Raw genomic sequence first — 20,186 nt, 5'->3', positions numbered from 1 at the left:
CTTGAAACTACTGTGCCCATGACTGACTTGATCTTATGTGTAGCATCAGTCTCTCGCGATTGAAGGAATTATTCAAAGTTTGTCCGTGCTACGGAGGCACACGGTAGAGACGTGAACCTATGGCGTAAGCAACGCTAAAACCGTGCAGAAGTGGTTGTGGCAAGCGCCTTGTCCCGACCCCGGGGAGTCGTGATCTTCCTAGGAAAATTTCTCTGTACATCCATCTTTCTCCTTTTCTAGAGACTCTAGGAGTGTATACTGAAATGCACAATACTATATATGTATATAGTTTTTTAAGAAAACCTTATGCTGTAAAGAATATCTGTACTGAGGAAAATAAAAGTTCTACCATTTTTTTGGAGCCTCTGTGCTGGGTGACTTTATTTTTACCGCGGTCTTTTTAATGTATAGAAGCCTTTGTATTTCTAACCGGTTGAATTCTCCGTCTCGATGCATAGCAGCAAGCGATCGGAAACATCCACGGGAGGTTTCTGTCCGTTCAGGGCCATCCAGGTGGAAAAAGGGCTGCGGTTGGACACTAATCCGCGGTGCTGCCTCCAGGAAATGCTTACGGGGCAGGATGCGGCCACGTGGGATGCACAGAGGGATGCGGAACGGCCGCTTTCCCTCCTCTGCTGGGCTGGGAGGTGACGGGCTCAGCAAACCGGTCCCTGCCCGATCCCCTGCATCGCTGAATCAGCCTCCAGGTCAGGGCGTGACAGCGGGTGACAAGAGGGACGTCGGTGCTTCGGGCTCTTCTGCGCGTAAACGTGGCGCTGGTAACATCAAACCCCAAAATCTCTTAATCGATAGAGTTTCTGAATCACTGTGCAAAGCGCATCTCCCTTGGGGGGAGTTAAATTTGTAGAGCTGCTTTTTAAATAAAACCAGCCCAGAGAGCCCGGCAGCGCCCCGTGTGCTCGGCCTCCCCCCGCAATTCCTGCCTTTGCTGGCCGCGAGGTCGGAGCGACTAATCGCGCCGCTAACGCTGATCTGGGAAGCAGGCAGAGAAATTCATTTGGGGATGCTGACAAACAGATTTAACCTGCGAGTAGCACCGCGCTCCCTTTGGGGTATCGGAGCTCGGCTGCGCGCAGAGCAAAGGGACTTTGCAGAGATGCATCTCTTCCTGCAGTGATAGACTAACAAAAAAAAAAATTTTTTTTCAATAGAAGTTTATTTTTCTGTTTAAACTACCTGTTCCAGGGTGAGGAGATGTCCCAGATTAGGAGCACTGAGTACCGGCAGTCCGCGTCTTCGTGCGTAAGTGATGGCGATGCTGAGTGTGTTGGGTTTGCGTGGCAAGGTTTTGGTGGGGGGGGGCTACAGGGGTGGCTTCTGTGAGAAGCTGCTAGAAGCTCCCCCTGTGTCTGACAGAGCCAATGCCAGCCGGCTCTAAGACGGGCCCGCCGCTGGCCAAGGCCAAGCCAATCAGCGCCTCTGGGATAACATAGTTAAGAAGGGGAAAAACACTTAGAGAGAGCGCTTTTGCAGCCGGAGAGAGGAGTGAGAAGATGTAAGAAACTCTGCAGACACCCAGGTCAGTGCAGATGGAGGGGCAGGAGGAGCTCCAGGCGCCGGAGCAGAGATCCCCCTGCAGCCCGTGGTGAAGGCCATGGTGAAGCAGGCTGTCCCCCTGCAGCCCATGGAGGAAGGATGAGGGGGTGTAGAGATTCCACCTGCAGCCCGTGGAGGAGGGATGAGGGGGTGTAGCGATTCCACCTGCAGCCCATGGAGGACCCCACGCCGGAGCAGGTGGAGGCACCTGAAGGAGGCTGTGGCCCGTGGGAAGCCCACGCTGGAGCAAGTTCCAGGCCGGACCGGTGGACCCGTGAAGAGGGGAGCCCACGCCAGGGCAGGTTTGCTGGCAGGACTTGTGACCCCGTGGAGGACCCCACGCTGGAGCAGTTTGCTCCTGAAGGTCTGCACCCCGTGAGAGGGACTCCATGCTGGAGCAGGGGAACGATGAGAGGAGTCCTCCCCCTGAGGATGAAGAAGCGGCAGAAACACCGTGAGATGAACTGACCGTAACCCCCACTCCCCGTCCCCCTGTGCCGCTGAGGGGGGGGAGGTTGAAGCCGGGAGTGAAGTTGAGCCCGGGAAAATGGGAGGGGTGGGGGGAGGTGTTTTAAGAGTTGATTTTGTTTTCTCATTCCTCTACTCTGTTTTGCCTAGTGATAAATTAGATGAATTCCCTCTCTAAGTTTGGTCTGTTTTGCTCGTGACGATAATTAGTGAGTGATCTCTCCCTGTCCTTATCTCGACCCACAAGCATTTCGTTATGCCTTTTCTCCCCTGTTTGGTGAATGAGGGGAGTGAGAGAGCGGCTCTGGTGGGCACCTGGCCCCCAGCCAGGGTCAACCCACCACACCAAGGAACAAATCGATCTTTCAGGTTTGATGTGACCTTTTTTTTAAGCGCCAGTTAAGAAACTTCCAGCATCCATTTCTTTCACCTGCGATGGCTGTGTGCTTGGGAGGGAGGAAGGGGCTCACCGCGGTGAGACGGAGCTACGCCACGAAAAGGCAGCCGCCTGCTCGGGGCCGGGGGGGGCTGCAGCATCTACGGCATCTGGGGGGAGCCGGTGGCTCCGCTGACCCCAGAGCCGCGTTTCTCCGGGGGGACGTGGAGCGACTTCGCTGCCCGTTTTCCTCCCTTCGAGCAGCCGCAGCAGCAGAGGAGGTGGCTGTGAAATGCTGGTGTGTCACCCCGCGTTGGCACAGGGTGTATATGGGACGTAACGACTCCATCCATCCTACCGATGGGAGCCAGCGCGGGCGAGGGACCTCGCTCAAAACCACCCACTAAAGAAACCAAACCTGCAGCTGGTGCAAGCCATGTGGTTCGGAGCTAATTTCTTTAACTGCTGGTGCTGTAACTCGTTAAACTCATTTAATGCACCCCCCCAAAACTGCAACAACAAACCCAGCCCGTTGCCGCCGAGTTACAGGCTGGGTTTACGCGCAGACGTTAAGTTTATCAATCGTTGCCGGTTCCTCCATTCGACGAGCCGCTCTCGAGCAACGGTCGGTTGCGTTACGGGAGTCGAGGCCAAATCCAGCTCTGAGGTTACAAACCGGCCGACTCGGGCGAAGCGCTGAGCTGTTAAGGACGACGGCGTGCAGCGCGGCATGTGCCGAGCTCCGAACTTCTCTCCTCTCCTTGGAGCACCGAGAGAGTTTGTAAATTCGTGCCAAGCTTGAGCAAGAGCTGTAGGGCTGTCGTTACCCAGATCATTCTTTTTTAAAGTACAAATAAAGAGAGCAACATTTCATCTGAACACCTGAACGCTGTATTACGGTTTTTATAGCCAGCCCCAGGGTGCTGGGAGCTGCGGGCTGCTCTGCGAGGCTTTCTGTGCTCTGAAGCAAGGAGAAATAACCGTCCTCGTGGAGAAGCACAAATGCATTTTGGCTCAAGATGGAGCAGGGGGGGTGGTTGAGCGCTGCTCTCCTCCGCTCTATCATGTCAGCGTTGCGTGACGGCTGTCTGCGACGGCAACAGCAAACTGCCAGACCCCGATGAGATTCGTCCCTGGCGAAGCCGAGGGGAGCTGAACCAGAAAAAACACCGGGCAAAGGCAATGTTTGCCGAAAGCCTCGCCGGGACCCGGGGCAGGGGCTTGCTCAAGAGGAGTTCGCCACGGGTCAGCAAACGGCGCTGAAAGGGTATTTTGCAAGCGTGTCTCTGCCTCCGCTTTTGAACTTCTTCCAGGGTTTGCAGCGCGTAATGGCGGGAGACGAAATTACAGCGGGACACGATACTGCAGCGGGAGAGCAGAGCAGCGATGCAGCGTTAGCAAATGGGTTTTGTCAAAGTTTCCATCGCAGGGAGCCGCGGAGCCGCGTGCCAACGTGGCCGCCCTTGGTCTGCACGAACGACGAGGGACGCGGGGTTATTCTGCCAAATCCCATCGGTGTGTGAAAATATCTCCTCCTGAAAAAAGCTGTAATTCCAGTGCCAAAGATCCATAAACTTGTCCAAAAGTTAACTTTTTACACCCCTGTTTGGAGGAAATCCTGCTGACCGTCTGGTCCAGCTTTCCCTGGAACCTGGGACCCCGATTCATCGAGTCGGTGGTAACTTGGGGCTGCCGGTGCCCGTGTTGTGCCCCTGCTCTCTTGCAAAATAAAATCTCCCAGAGCGGCTCCTTCTGCAGAGGCAGCGCAAGCCCTGACGGACGCCCGGAGCCGAGCGAGCTGCAACGCGGACTTGGGAGTACCCAGCAGCTTTCCCCATCCCCAGCGCAGAGGGGAACCCAGAGCCCACACCGTCCCGGTCGCCTTCGTGGCAGCAGCAGAGCCAGAAGCTGAGGAAATTACTCAGCGCAAACGAGGAACGAGCGGGGGGCTTCTGCTTCCAGCCCTCGGCTCGAAAGTCCTTTTAGCAGCAATTCAGCATCTGACTGCAAGCAATCAGGAGAGAGTGGATACTGCTCATGACAGAGGGAGTCTTAATATTGCATTACTTCATTTATTTAGCACCTCTCCCCTAATGCCCAGGGGAAGGCTAATGGGAAACAGCGTTGTGGGTTGCTGGGGGCTGGTTGTTGTTTTTCTTCTCCGCTAAAAGCAAACATCTCCAGCTGGTTCTTGGCTCGGAGGAGAAATATGGGCTTTACAAAAAAAGAAGGGATGTCAAGTTATTAAAAGCTGCAGGAAGAGGAAGTCTTCGGAGATGGGAGTGGAAATGGGGCCAGAGAGCTGGAGCCAGAAAGCAGACGTAGGAAGCGCAGGAAGGTTGGAGGCAGTTGTGCAGTGAATGTGCAGGTAGGCGGTAATTAGTGACCGAGTGCTGGTTAATTTACGGTCACCAGCCTCTCACACCTGACACACGCTTATAGTCCCTTCTCCGCTGCGCTCTCATCTTCAGCAGCAGCGATTGCATCTCGCTCCCGGCTCTGCAGCAGCTCCCAGCGAGGCGGCTCTGGGGGGCCGGCAGAGCCAAAGGGACCCTCTGCTCTGCCCGGAAAGCGGATTAGCACCCTGCTATCGGGGCCACGCGCCGCCGGCAGCCGGGGCTGCCCTGCAGCCAGGTGCCGGGGAGCAAGGAGCCGGAGCCAGGGGCTCTGCATCCCTCCCAGCACCCGGCTGGCACCGCTCACCTTTGGCAGCGCTGAGCCTCTCCCGGGGCATTAACCCACCAGAAAGCTGTTGGCGTCAGCCGTGAGCACCAGCGTGTGTCTTTGCAATTGAGTGCTCGTTCCTTATTCCCCCCCCACCGCTGCGGTGCGATTTGGGGGGGCTTTTTTGGAGTCGGGGGGGCTTTTTTGGAGTCGCGGGAGCCAGGTCGTGCCAGCAAACCCAGCGTGGGAGCGCTGGGAAAAGCCGTGCCGGCTGTGCTCACAGGGACCGTGCCACCTTCCAGCCCTCCTCTTCCCTTTTCCTTCCAGGAGCCAGGCGTGATTATCACCAACGTCACGGTTCCCGCGTCAGGGCTGCAGGGTCGCTCCTCTCCCTGCAGAAAAAATATCGGGTGAGGCAGGTTGTGAAACATCAACCCCGTCAAGTTTTGGCTCTAAAATCCCCACTGACTCCTGTGATTTATCACTCACCCAGCTGCTACTTGCAGCTTGGAAAAGATAAGCAAGGGGGGAAAAAATATATAGATTTTTATAAGCTTGGCTTTAAAGCCCACAGACTCAGGCCAAGACTCCTGTCCTGGCCAAGGAACAACGTTATCGGTCACAGCTAAAATAAAACAGCCATCCACTTCATGCTGCGGTACAAGAGGGTAATTCTGCTGCCGCCTTTTCCCTGGCACACATCTTTTGAACCACGCTGCGAGAAAACCAGTATTTAGATACCAAACCCCCTGCCACCTTCCTTGTCTTTCAATTTATTCCCCAGGCACCTTATTTGCCCCAAACTTTTGCCACGGCAGTTTCTGTTTCGGGCAAGACATGCCCCCGGGGTATCTCTGAGCCGTTGTCTCTCCGGGCAGACAGGACGATGCCCGGGGGATTCTCCTTCCCTCCTTTCAAACCAGCCGCTCTGCAAACTCGGGTCCAGATCGGTCACTTTGTGCCTCCGAGGGTTTGGGTTTTGGTTTTGGTTTTGTTTTTTTTTTTACATTTCCAGCCATTGCCATCAGCGATTTCTTCCCCAGCAAAACCTCCAGCCTCCGTGCAGGAGGAAAACAGTCCCAGGGCTGAGTTTTCCCGACGCTCTCGCTGCAAACCACAGCAGCGCTTTCTGTCTCGGCTGTTAATAATCCCATGGACGGTAACACCACTCCGGGCAAAGTTTTTGCTTAAAAGCCTTGATGATGATACTTTGCAGGGAGTTACTTGGCTTGTACCTTCGCGTTTCCATCTCCTTACCCAAATCTTGCCGTAACAGCCCCCAAACTTGCCGCTTGTCAGGTCTTGTTTTAGCTACAACCTCCTCCCTTCCCCTGCTCGGCGGCGTGAATTTTAATGCGACATCCCAGCGCCAGGCCTGTCGCTTGGCTATTGCCTGTATCACGGGCTCGTACGTATGAGCCCCAGGTCTAATTAATGTAATAAAACGTGTAAAAGTACTAAATCTCCTCAGACGTGGCAATTTTATCACTTCTATATACTGTCACAGCACAAGTAAAACTGACAGTAAAGAATAAAACAGCTATGTCTTTGGCATTTTTTATTACTTTTAATATGCTACCTTTTTTTGTTACTGGAAATTTAAATTATAATGGTATGCTTCACTTAAAAAAAAAAAAAGAAAGTATCCATAGCAACAGGAACATCTAAATTATTACAGGCTGATCACTTCTCTCCTAGAGTCACATCACATGCCTTTCAAAGACAGTCCCAGAGGTGCAGGATTTTAATAGAAATCTTTTTTTTTTTTTTTTACCCTTTTTTGCAAATAAACAACTGTATACACAGCACTTTCTCCATCAATACGCTGCCTACAGAAAGAGCTAAACCTAATAACTGCCAGCATGCTTCATTACCCAGAGAGGGAGGGTTTCAGGCTCGCTCTTGCAATCCTTACTTCATACGCACTTTCTCGTCTGAGTCAGTGCCTCCTGGTTATCCCGTGTGAAACGGGAGAGTTTCCGTCGAGTTCAGCTGATGTAAATTCTGTCTGGAAGCAGGGAAAGTAGAAAGGGAAGAGGAAGAGGAAGGGGAAGACCAAAACCGCTGAGGCTGCAGCATCAGGAACCGGCTTGTTAGATGAACAAGCTGGAGTCAGTCTTATTTCTGATTTATTCTTTCAAAACTCCTAGTCGTCATCCCCAGAAAACAACCTCAGCAGCTGCTCGACATTTAAAAGACGATCGGTGGGAAAACACCCAGATATTTTTCAGCCACCGTCCCGACATCTGAGCCAACTCGGTGACTTTTGGTCCAAAGCAGTTATAGCTTTCCACTCTTGAAAATTCCTTCACCTTAATCGTTAAAAAAGCCCTACCGATACACGTGCACAGAGCTGTTAAATATAAGAAACAAACACGCTGGAAGAAATAAAAAGACTTTTTTTCTTTTTTTCCCTCTGATCTCAATTATAGGAATCATATGCATCATCTGGATCGATAGTAGGTCAAAATTGCTCAGCCAGAAAGATTTTATATCTAAAAAAGCAGCAGCTGATAGCCTTCCTCTAAGCTCATGTATTATTATGTTATAACTGAAATTATGGTAGTAAAGCATGTTTACAGGCTCTCTTGGAAAGCTCAGGTTAAGAACAAAGGTTTAATAAATGTACTTGTACATAGTAACAAGATCTTAAACCAAGCCTGTGTGTATCTGAGATCTTATCGCGTTCAGTAATAGCGGAGATTTGCTTCTCGCGTCCCTTGTTTCCCACTGCCGTGCGGCGCATTCCTGGGTCACCATTCCCTGCGTTTTCCCCCAGAGGTGGCTGCAATTCCAGGAGGATTTATTTGCAGAGCAGCACATGCAAATTACAGTGGAACGAGGCAGTCTTTCAAAATACGAAATATTACTTATCACTTAACCTTTGCAGAATAAGAGCTGATGTGCAGACAAGCGGTTGTGGTTCACCGAAGCCGGGCCAAAGCACGGATGTTAAAAACAGAGAAAATGTGTCGGGGTTCTTTGGCTGGTTTGATTTGTTTGTAAGGAAGGGTCGGGGAAGATCCGTATCCGTGGAAAAAGAGGAGGCTCCGAGGAGCGAGCTTGCAGGTTTTGAATATGGTCGTCATTGGGGTGATGCCGGTGACAGGAACCGGGTCTATCGTCTGTCAGTGACTTTCAGCTCCACCTGGTTTCATACATGAGTTAAAAAAAAGTCAGAGTGAAAGAAGGTGGGTGGTTAAAGAGAACTGAGAATGATGCAAAAAATCTGTCGGACCTGCAGATCCGGCTCACATTTGAAAATCACCCTTATGGCTCCCGTGAAATCACCTTTTAATAAAGAGTCTATAACAGGAACCTATAATTTTGTGGCTGATGCACGAGCCAGAAGGCAACCCAGTTCACTCTCACGTAGCTTTATTAAAGCCACGGGTCCAGCTGGAGTCAGAAATATTTACTTTGTGCTGACCATGCAAGATCGTACAGAAATACTGGGCACTGACCTTTGATACCAGGCAGCAAGTTAAAGCTGTCATTCCTCGTCTCGCCTCCCTCCCAGCTGTACGGCATCAGGTCTGGCAGGAAGGTTTCCCTAATCCGCAGGTGGAGCTCTTTGACTCACAGCTTCTCCCCTCCTGGAGCAATTAAATAAATCCCAGAAGCCACAGCCCTAGGTACTTGGGAGTATTTGTTCATGCAGTGGTATGTCTGTGGGCAGGGAGCTGGGGCTGTGCTGCTTTACCTGGGGGTTTGCTGCTTAAATCGGGCCAGATTTGATCCTCGACGTTTGTGTTTAAGGCTTTGATGCAGCTGTAAGTGTTTTGCCAAGGATGCGGCAGGGCTAGGCGGTGGGTCAGAGCTAATTAGCAAAAAGTCATTGTCTGTACCTGAAAATGGTTGGTGCTGGAAGGGCAGCACCTTTGCTTTTAAGGGCGACAAGAGGGCAGACCTTGTTTTTTCACGTCGGTTAAAACACTTTGATCCATTTTGGCTGGTGTTGTACGAGTCAAGACTAAATTCTGGGGGAAGACTGTCAGAATCTGGGTTACTTGCTCCTTTGTGGATCTCCCATTTATATATTGAGCTGACCTGACTCAAGTCTGCGGAATGTGATGGGAGAACAGGAAAAGCTTCTGGTGAAGTTATTTAGAGACTTCTGACAGGTACGAGCATACAAGTCATTTTACAGCTATGACAGGAAAAACTTGGCTAGAGCGCTGGTTGTATTTCATAGGTGCTTCCCCCTGCCCTTGATGTTATGTGCCTTCCCAGTTCTGCTTTTTATGTCCTCAAAATGACAGTGCGGTCTCTTGAGGCCGGGGTAAGGCAGAGCCGGCACAGGCTGGAGCAGCTTTTTTTCAGTTACAAGTGTTCCTTCATCTCGTTAACAGGATTGCATAAGGAGGTGCAATACTGCTGAGCTCAAAATTACATCTCTTTATTTCCTACCTGACACAGCAGCAGCAGATGACAGAGACAGCTGCAAACAAGTTGAAAAGTATTGCTTCCTCAGAGCAAAATTCAGGAGGTAAGACGTTTGGGTTTCATCTGGCTAACCGAAAGCCCGTGGGGAGCGCCGGATGCTACTGCCTGATGCCTGCAACTGCCACGGTCGCGTGATATCGGCTCTGGGCTGGCCCAGAGCACTGCAGAGCTTTTGAGGGCGCCCACCCGTGTGTTTAGCAACAAGCTGTGATTTACGGGATGCCTGCGGAGCGGCTGGTCCCTTTGCGATAACGAAGGAGAGCCTGTGACGTGACTCTTCTGCGAGCAGGGAATGGACTCTTCAATCCCGGAGGTCCTTTGTGTGTCCCCGCACCAGCTCTGCATCCCAGCTGGCAACATGATCCCACTTGTCATCCCCTCTCTGGTCCAGCAGCAGATCAGTTCTGATGGCTGCAAGCTGATCTGCTCATTTTACTTGGAGGGAGCGCAGGTGCGGTCCTGCCCTTGTATTGTCAACACTTCTCCCCTTACGCTGCTCCTGCCAGCTTTAGTTAAATGCCATTGAATCGGTCTCTTCCAAGTGATTAACTCTCAACCCCTCAGTATGATCCACACGCTGAGCCAGGAGCAATGGAGCTGGGAGATGAGATTTGTAGCCAGAATCTGGGAAACGTTCGGTCTGGAGCAAGGTGAGTCTAATCCTGACCTGCCTCGTGTCTCCTGCTGCGACTGCAAAGTTCGAAGCAGGGAGCGATAAAGCCTCTCTTAAATGCTGGGTCTCCTGATGAGCTTGGGTTTTATCTGGTTTGGGACCTACTAAGGTCATTTCAGGAAGGTGCTGAAACGATAACGTAATGCAGTATCTGGAAAGGCAGTTTCTGGCTGTGTGGTGAGAATAAGTGCAATGGATTGTAAAGCCGGAGGGAACCATTACCAGCATCTAGTCTGATTTTATACAGAAACACATGGTTCAAAGATGTACTTGGTAACATTTGTGCTGAACTCCAAACTTCCATCTGAGTTACCAGATCTCTTTAAAACCACACGCAGGCTTCAAAACTTGTAGAAATAAGGCAAGAATTTCCTATATGTTAAAGACCTTTCCAGTCCTGATACAATACTGTATTCCCTCTCCTCAAAAGTTTGATCCACCAGGTGCCAAAGAGCAAGAAGGTGGACAACTAGCTCAAGAGGAATGTCCCTTCCATGTAAAGGGGCCTTCTGGAATCATTTTGATTGTCTGCCCCTGGATTTTTTTCCTCTTGCCTGCAGGAGGGCTCTCAGCAATGGCTATTTGAGGGCTGAAGTTCCTCCTCTTTTATCTGCCGGAGCTTCTGACGCCAGTGCCGGGAGGATTTTCTAGGCTGAAATGGAAAGAGCCCTGAGCAAGTTGGGGGAAAGGCTTTGGAAGAGGGCCATTAGCAAAGCATGAAAGCCTGAGCTGAAGTTGCCTTCGGCAAGTACACGCAGGCTTCCCTGGGTTTTGCAGGCTTCTTCCCGGCCCTGATTTGAGATGCTACTGGATGATGCTGCTCCTCCGATCCCGCAGGTCCGGGCTGCGAGTCCCAGCGCACGGGTACGTCTGTCCTCCTCCATTGCGGACTTGGTGGCTTGTGTCAGAGCGATGGCTGGAAAATCCACCTGACAAATTGAAGCAGACACAAAGCAACAACCTTCCAAGATCAGCATAGGTGACATTGCTTTTCCCCTACCAACCAGCTAGAAAATGAGCAATTACCACCTCCGTACAGTGCTAGTTAACTCCTGCAAAGATACTTGAAAGTACCCGGCCTCAGTGCTGGCTGTGCTGATTAACTCCGTGTCCCGTACAGCGTTTACAGTCCGTGGGCTCGCGCTCCAAGGAAGTTCAGCCCGTCCTGAGCGTCTCTGGCTTCAAAGAGCCGCAAAACCTGGAAGAATATCAGCAATGTGAAGACCGTTGCTATTGCAGCTCCCCATCGGAAACCTATCAGCCAGGCTAGAGGATGCCGTGTGCCCACAGACCATGTGTTTCACGTCTTGACCATGAAATCTTTGGCGTTTGTTTTCTTTCTGAGGCTGGGACAGGAGGACAGTGCCCCGAAACATTCATTTCCTTGCCTCTCCCTTCCCCCATAACTACGTGATTTCCCCCCTGCCTTGCACTTCTGATACCTGGCAGGTATATTTATAACCCCGTATTTGCTATTTTCCCCAGTTCTCATTTTCTATTTTACAGCCTGGCCACCTGGTCAGAGCCTTTTTCATCTGTATGCGGCGTGCGTGGCTGATACAGCCCGTAAGAGACCTGTTTTTAAAAATGCCTGCTAATATACAACAGCTTGAGGCACAGAAATACAAATACTTTCTCCCCCCTCTTTTGGGCACCGCTGCCAGCTGCAGTGTGAGCACACTTGCTCACACGGACATATGTAGCTGGAGAAGGAGAAAGCACCGACCTATGCAAGGTTTGTTAGGGTCCTTGGAGAGGATCTGGTTAGCCTAGAGGAGGATCTAAGGAAGATTTTGCTTGTTCTTTTGTGTGGATTAGGCATTGCCCTATGTGCAAGCTTAAGGTAGGAAAAGGAAAGACAAATGTCTCTTGAAATGTAATTGCATCTATGGGTCCAAGTAGGAGATTTGTCATTCCATGGGATCTCTTGGATAACAGATGGAGAGTGATGGGACAGTGAGTCTGGGTTGGTACCACCTGGAGACACCAGGTACAGAAAAGCATTTTCTTGTTTCATAGGGCTGCAGCACCATAAAATTGTTTTATTTTGTATTGACGCAGAAAAAATTGAAAGGGCAACTGAGGAGGACGTTCCTGAAGTCAGGAGCAGCCAGGAGGACCAAACTCCGCTCTGTCCCACCAGCACACCGCAGGGTCCTTCCTACGGCACAGCCTTTGCTGGCACTTCCACCAGTAAAGCCCCACAGTCAAGAAACGGCTCATACTGGAAAAGGGAGCTCCTCTGTCGGTGCAGGGCAATTGCCTCCCCGATGCCGGGATGATGAGGCACCTACAAGCCGTGTCGGTGTCAGAGGACGTGTTTTGCTTGCATACGCCATGAGTTAGGTGGGACGTCTCTATTCACCAGACTTACACTGGCAAAATGTCAACAGTTTGGTGCAGAATTCCCCAGGCTCCCGTATAAATATAGTGCAGACAGTGATTCATCTGAGTGATGTTAGGAGTGACCTGTTTCTCAGGTTGGGACAGATGAGCTTCGCCCTGAAGGTGACTTAAAAGTTATTCTGGGCTACGCTGAGCCCTCTCCATATTTCAGTGTTTACGAGGACGCATGGTGCAGTGCACAGCAGAAAGAAGGCAACCATCCGAGGTGCATTTAGCCTAAGAGGGGAATAAATTGATTTTTTAATTTTTTTTTAAAAAGGGTGACAATCCTGCCTTTGGGGGGGGGGGGGGGTGGAACAAAACCAAACAAATCTGCAAAATAGGACTGTGACACCAGCATGTCTGCAAAGTGCAGATCCTTCTTCTTGCATGGCTTTAGTTTGACTTCCCATGATCATTTAAAATCTTAACTCATATTTCTTGTCTGGATGCTAACGATCTGACACAGGAACTCCCACTCTGGAAACGTGAACTCACAGTGTCTCTATTTTCCTGTATTGGTTAATGTCTGGATAGGGAAAAGGGTAATTCTATAATTTGGCAAAGCAATGCATAGCAAAGCGCTTCAACAACTTTTACTCCTCTCTACGGGGAATAGAAATATATTTAGCTGCTGGAACATCTGCCCCATTAACCTTATCTTTTCTTTTCTTTTTTCCTATGCACTCTTGACCTCTTTGAAAGAGGTTTAAATTCTGCTTACCTTGAAAGTCTCTGGGGACAGAAAACAAGCAAGACATTTATCCCAATCAAGAACCTGGCAGCTTCAGATCACTACAGAAAGAGGCAGGTAACATCTGAGAAGTGCCAATAAAATACTCTGGAACCTGTGTATTAATCTTAACATAATTGCCCAAAGGGCATCTACTGACCTACTTTACCCTCCAGTGTAAGTTACTGTACAGTTGACAAATGATTTCAACGGAGCCTTAGTGGTCACCTGAGGATGGCCAATATATAGCGCTGTAAGCTGGAATTTTCATTGCAGCACATAGTTTAAATGACTTTTAACTCTTTGGAAGTGTTTCTTTTTCCTTATAATGGAAATATTTACGTTATCCCATTCAAATGCTCTAAGGTGTCTTTATTTCTCTTGGCCTGGCTCATAACGGTCTAGTTCAAAAGCATTAAAGTTTAAGGGAAATGAGCTTGGTGCCAAGGGAAGTAGGAAAATATTTTTTCCTCTGTAAGACGGATCTGTTTGCGTTAGGAAGGGGCTTGTTCTGTAATGGCGCAGGCTTCTCATTTACCGTGTGCAGGGGGGTGTCCACGGTGGATTCGGGGTCTCACTACATTGCTTTAGTAGCACAGGAAAATAATCGAGAGGGGTTGAAGGTTTGATCCAATGAGTTTATCAAGGATTTCCTAAACGGTGTCAGAGAGAATCCAATCCAAAGACAGCAACATTGGACGGTAACTTATCTATAGACAAATGGCCAAGGGACCTCCATGGCTCATGGAGTTATCACTTGCCGTTAAGTCTAATAACTCTAGTTAATAATCTGACCCAAAGGTTTCTTGTACTGTTGTCTCTTGCTGAAAAAACCAAGATTGCTTGTCCTGTGACAGCTATTTTGATAAGTTTCTTTGCAACCTCCATAAACTGGTGGCTTTTAGTCTTTGACTTGTGGTTTCCTAAAAACAAATGTCCTCTGTGTAGATTTCCATATGGTTTATCTGAACTTGGTGGGGTTTTCAATATTTTTTACAGATTGCTACAGAGCAGTGTATTAACCCCAAGGGTCTGCTAGCCACAAGTTGGAGATCACTGTCTTAAATTATCGGAGCACTTATCTATTAGCCCAGAAGAATTCACATACTAATCCTCACCTAAAACTATCCCCTTCGGGCATGATCCTCTTCAGACTCAGCACCAGATTTGAAAACTGCCGAAGCCCTGCTGAAATCATTAACCCCACGGCATAATTATTAACAGGAGCAACAGTTCAAGCAGCAGGTCCGAAGCAGACCGTTGCTCGTGGGGCTGACATAAACCATAAGAGTTCTGAGGTAGGTAATTAAAATGTATGACTGCGTTTCATCTTTGGCCAAAACACAGAGCAGAAACAAAAAAAACCCCCTTTTTTTTTCTAGTCTGTGGACAATGAATAGGACGAACAGAAAGGCTTTTCCTCCCGTGCTCCCACATGATGATTAATCTTCCCAGCATTTGAAGATGTTGGTCATTATTTCCTGGCTTGCCTTGAAATCCCCTCTTAAAAAGCAGCAGCAGCAGGATATATTTGTATGATGAAAGAAGATTTTTGTGAAATATGCATTTGTTTCAACGTTCTCAGAGCAAAGCTAGCCCAACCCTTCAAGGAGAGCAGAGATTATCACATCTGGGGGAAAGCAGAGACCGCCGCAGGCATATGAGGACGTCTCTGGATTTGGGACTGACAATGGACTACACAGATGGCTGTCAAATAAATGGAAATTCACCCTTTGGGAGATTATTTTCATTTAACGACTAAACCAGTCTTTAGTGACTACCCAGAAGCCTGGCAGTTTCTGAAGGCATCATTCTGGCTGGCTCCTTCTGTGGCTGGAAAATTCCTCTGATTCATCAAATAGGGTCCCTCGGCACGTTTTTTGAGCTGCGCTGGGTCCTCACCGACGTAAGATGAGACTGTCACCTCCTGGTTTCTTTCTAAATACTTGAGATGACTGCAGACTTGTTAGGAAACTTTGAATAGCCAGATTTTTACCTGAAAAGGAGGGCAGACCTTCCTGCTCCAAACAACTTGAGTTAAAAAAAAAACCCAACAAAACTAAACAACAAACTGATTTAGCTATAGACAGAGGGTGATTAATGCCCCAGGATGCTGTTGGGACCACCACATCTTATACAAACTGCTTTTTGGATTGATTCCAGATACTTTTTTCTTTTTAACCAAACCAAATATGTGAGTTTGGTTAAAGATTGCTGTTTCTTAATCCTTCTGTTTGTCAAAATACTGTTTTTATTTCACTTTTCTTAGACACGGCTACTCATCAAGTTCATCACCGACTTGTCTGCAGTTCTGGTTAGCCTGAACGGCATTTTCTGACAAGTCAACTCTTTTTTTTTTCTGAAAATTATTCTTAGACATTTTCCACTTGGGATCTTATTTCTGAAGCCATCTAAAATAGGATGTTGCTCCACATTCGCAACACAAAAATCATTGCATTCTTGTGGCTCTTATCTTGCTTAAGTAGGGGAAAACAGAATACAGTCATTCTGATGATGCTGATTTTAATGAGGGGGGAAAAAAAAAACCCAACCCACCCTTGTGCAGCCTGCTACATTAGTCACCTGGTGTTACAGGAAAGTAATAAACTAGAACTGTTTCTGCTCTTTCCTCCATGCACCTTATGCAATGTTTCTGCTTTTGCACTATTTTTCATCTTGTTTTATATTTTCCCTGGCACAGCAGAGGTAAGATTGTTGAGACATAGACCTTTACTGTAATTAAGCAAGACTTCTCCTCTTGTGAAAGCTCGTTCCTACTCAATTCTGGTTTGAGACACATAGAACAGATTGTTATCTCAAATGTGAATGGCTTTTTCCCTTTTTCTTAGAAAACTGGTAAGTCTGGCTGAGGTGGTGGTGGGTTTTATATTGTGCAAATGTCTCCTGCTAGCAGAGAACTGCCATTTGAATTCTCAGCGAGACTTCTGTGCATCCCTGAGTGTGAGTCTTAATTCAGATAATTAATATATTGTGTGTATGAATATGAAGGTAAAAGAAAAAGTCAAACCTGCAGATCAGAGCATGATGATGCGTCTCAATTCAGAGGTTTGGGGGATAGATACGCTATTGTCTGTGGTTTGAATTTGGCCGTAGCTGCTACTAGCATTTCAATAGCTTCGTAGGCAGGGTGAGCTGCCTTCTCTGCGTCAGCCGTTCCCTCTTGACTGGTAAGGAGACGAAGGGGCTCAGTAGCCCCATTTTGCAGGTTTAGCACATGAAAATTGTATGCCTGCACAGCACAAACTAAATGAAATCAGGGCAAAATCCCCTACTAGTTGACCTGTTCTTGTTACTTACAGCTTGCAAACCTCCTCCTTGGCAGCACAAGATGGTCAACAGATGCTGCTGGGATCATGTGAGGTAGGCTGCTCCAAAGAGCCATGCCTTAAACATGTCTTTCTACCCCTTTATCACCTACTTTACACATCAGTTTTCTCACACCATATGTAGGTTGGTAGTCCAGGCTGTGGCCAACTTACTCTGTTGGCTGAAGTCATCTAGGCTATATACCCACCCTGTCTAGGTGACATCACCGTGGTTACATTATTATTATAATTTAGCCTTTCAGGTGTCTCATTAGAATACCTCCTACGAAAATGATCCCAGTAATCCATCAGCACATGGTCTAATCTAACAAGCAATCGTGCTTTTTGTGCTTTGTTCCATAAGTAACACAAGGCAACAGCACGCTCTCCTAGGTTAAAAGCGAGCTACTACATTGCGGAACCGCAATCCACTCTCACATAGCAGATAACGAAGTTCCTAATTATCTAGGCTTCTCAGGAGCCTTGTGTCCTCTGCTTGTATTTCTAAAACCTTAAAATAATCAATATCAGACAGATTTTTTTCTGTCCTGAGTCATTACAGGCCGTCGGGGATTGTTTCGCTCCTCACTGCGAGTAGATGAGCCCTGCTTTGAGAAAGTTTAGGGCTGTTGTTTGCATAATGTATCAGCCAGTGTAAATGTATGGATTTCCCCTTATCTGATCACAACCAGATAAAATGACAGTAGCTGCAGCGAGCCTGACAGCCTACATGCATCTAAGCCTTTAAATAGACATTAGACCTCGCTGCTCGCAGGTGAGGAAAAGCAGTCTTGGGGCTGCACGGAGAGGGGAGATGTCTCAGAAGCTCTGTCCTCCCCAAAATGTTCCCCGCTGGGTCACGCGTGAGCGAGAGCCCGGGGTGGGAAGAGCCAGCAGCCATCCCACGCAGCGTGAGCCCTCCGTTCCTAGCGGGAGACTCGGCAGCTCGTAAGATCAGGCTTCACAAAGCTGAGCAACAAATTAGGCTCCACGCCACGGTACAGTGTCAGAAATCTTTTAACTACGCGCCGAAAGATGGCACCTTGTTCTGTCAACCTCCGTGCTTGTTCTTTTAGAGGTAAAGGATTCCTTCCTTTTTTAAAGCTGGCAACTTCACCAGGTTTTGTTGTCACTATCTATACTTTGTAGTAGCTATCAACAAAGTTTAGGTGTCTGGTTTACACGCTGAGGCTGCCCTGTTTTAAGGATGCATTTAAATGTACTATCCCTTTCCACTTCAATAAGAGAAGGCTGGGTTGTTGGGTTGGGTTTTGCTTTTTTTTTTTTTTTTTTTGGCAAAACTAACTATGTTAACTCTGAAACTGTCTGCCAGATCTACAGAGCCTCTCTTCCATCTGTCTCCTCTAGCCTTTCATTGCTGTGATGTCTAAAAAAAAAATCACAGGTTTGAGTGGCTCTGAGAGTTGGAGAGGGCTTTCTGGCTAAGAACTGGAGTGCTATTCCAGCACGAGAGACATCCCAGCCACTCCTGCAGCCAGAATGGGAGCGTGTTCTACAGCGAGAGGGGGGGAAAAAAACCTCAAGCCTGCTTTTAAAAGATAGGCTGGAGGCTTGAGCGTAATTATCTTGCCAAACTCTTTTGCCTCGAGTATTATCTATCACTCTGTAGTTTTCTTCCTCGCAGAAAGGTAGATATTAAATTCTATTTTTCTTATGGCCATAAAAAAAGTAATTTTCTCAAAATTATTTCTTCCAATCCTGCTAAAAACAAGAACTATAATGCAGCAGGACCCCCATCTTTCCAGTAATTACACTCTGCCTCCTGACTCCTTCAACACCAATTTCTCAATTTATCTGGCTTATGTCTGGAACTGCAGTCATAGGCAGAGACTGGGCTCTCTGTCTTCTTATTACACAGGCTAAATTGTTTTAAAAATGTAATTAAACATTTACCTTGAAGACAATGCTTTGTCTTCTTTAAGAAGAATGATATCTTAATTTAACCTAATTTAGAAAACCTTTAATTTCTAAGCATTTACCTTCAAGACAATGTTATGCTAAACACAAAGCAAAATAAAAAGATTTCTTCATTTAACTTAATTAAAAGATAAGCCTTCAACTTTTCTATCACTGCTGTATAAAATGAAGAGCTAGGCATAGCCTTTTGGTTTGTTCAGAACTGTCTATTTTTTTATTATTTTTTTTATCCCTTTGATTTGTTCTCAGCCATCAATTTTATTATCCTCCTTGATGCCCCTAAATCCTCTTAGAAAGCAGAGCTATCTAACCTTTTTGGTCCTGGGGCCATCTATAAGAAGATCAAGGGACCATCACTGCAACAGTGGAGGTTTTTGGTTTGGTGGGGGTTTGTTTGGGCCTTTTTTTTTTTTTTAATTATTATTTTTTATAAGGCTGAGACAAAATACAGCTGCTTGAGATCTCCCCAGGGCAGAGGAGATCTGAGGGGGTGAAGGACATTTTTTTTTTTTCTTTTTCCCCTTTCAGTGCAAGGCTGAGGCAGGGTGTTAGGTGTTGGGAGAAGGGACGATGGAAGCCCGTGGCACGATGGTCCTTGGGGGACCACTGATAAATGCATGAGGCAGGGCAGCAGTAAAAGTCTTCCCAACTGCGCTGATGCTCAAAATAACGGAGCTGGCAGCTGGCTTTCAGGTTTCCCCCCCCCTTCTCCTGAGCAGCTGCCCTGCGAAGGCATGCAAAGAAGCAAAACTGAATCCTTTGCAAGGAGCTCCCCTGGGCTCCAAGGAGCCTGTGGAGCATCTGCCGTGTTCAGCGAGGCTCCGGCGTGACCTGCCAAAACGGCACAGCCAAATCTACTCCCCTCTCCCTCGTGGTGCAGCTACGGGGCAGGGAAGGGAGAGCAGCTGTGCAGAGCGCTCAGTGCTCCTCGAGCAGCTGCTCCGGAGGAAACCGGACGTGGTGGCTGGGAGATGGTGCCCGTGTTTTCCTCTTGCTCAGGCTGAACCGCTCCTGCCTGCAGATCGCAGGGGATGGTTCAAAGGACACGTTTCAAAACCAATTAATCAAGATGCAAATGTGCCTCTGAGGGTGGTTGCGGTCAAGGTCCACCGGGCAGCTACCAGACAGCTAAAAGCGCAAAGCTTACTTTTTAGTTTTATTTTGACAAGATAAAAACCTGCAGCAGTTGTGGAGGTGTAAGGAAGGGTGAGGCAGGATGTTCACTGGCCTTGGGCATGGCCGATAGCGGCTCCCGAGTCCTGCTCCTAGAGCTGCTCTGCCGCCTGCTTTAGATCGCTTAGAGCACTCTTCAGAGCAAAATGACAACGTAACTGATTCTCAGCTGAACCGTTCCAAATGTGGGGCTTCAACGTGCTCCCGCTAGACCTGGCAATCAGATCAGGTATTTCTTTCCCGTGGCGTTAGTTATTTATGAAGAAGGAGCACGCTGAGCGCAGGAAGACGCAAACAGCAGATGATTTCTTTCCTCGCAGCTCCAGCTCCTTTCCAGCCTACAAAATGTTCCCTTTTAGCTCTTCCAAGTTTAGTCACATCAATACTCGGGCGGCTGCAGTTTTACCCTTTCCTGTCAGCCTCCTCGTGCTGCAGCTCCTCCTCATG

At 48.4% G+C, this 20,186-nt stretch overlaps 1 long non-coding RNA gene across 1 annotated transcript; it reads right to left on the bottom strand.

Moving 5' to 3' along the window:
- Positions 1-2,873: 2,873 nt before the first annotated feature.
- On the bottom strand, positions 2,874-5,456 carry LOC129195782 (uncharacterized). The gene is made up of 2 exons (XR_008573962.1): positions 5,105-5,456; positions 2,874-4,615 (listed from the first exon to the last, which is right to left on the bottom strand). It is a non-coding gene; the product is annotated as an uncharacterized LOC129195782 (long non-coding RNA).
- Positions 5,457-20,186: the final 14,730 nt, after the last annotated feature.

Source organism: Grus americana, chromosome 23 (assembly GCF_028858705.1).
Source record: "Grus americana isolate bGruAme1 chromosome 23, bGruAme1.mat, whole genome shotgun sequence".
In the NCBI taxonomy this organism is placed as follows: domain Eukaryota; kingdom Metazoa; phylum Chordata; class Aves; order Gruiformes; family Gruidae; genus Grus; species Grus americana.
This window is presented reverse-complemented; position numbering and strand designations above follow the sequence as displayed.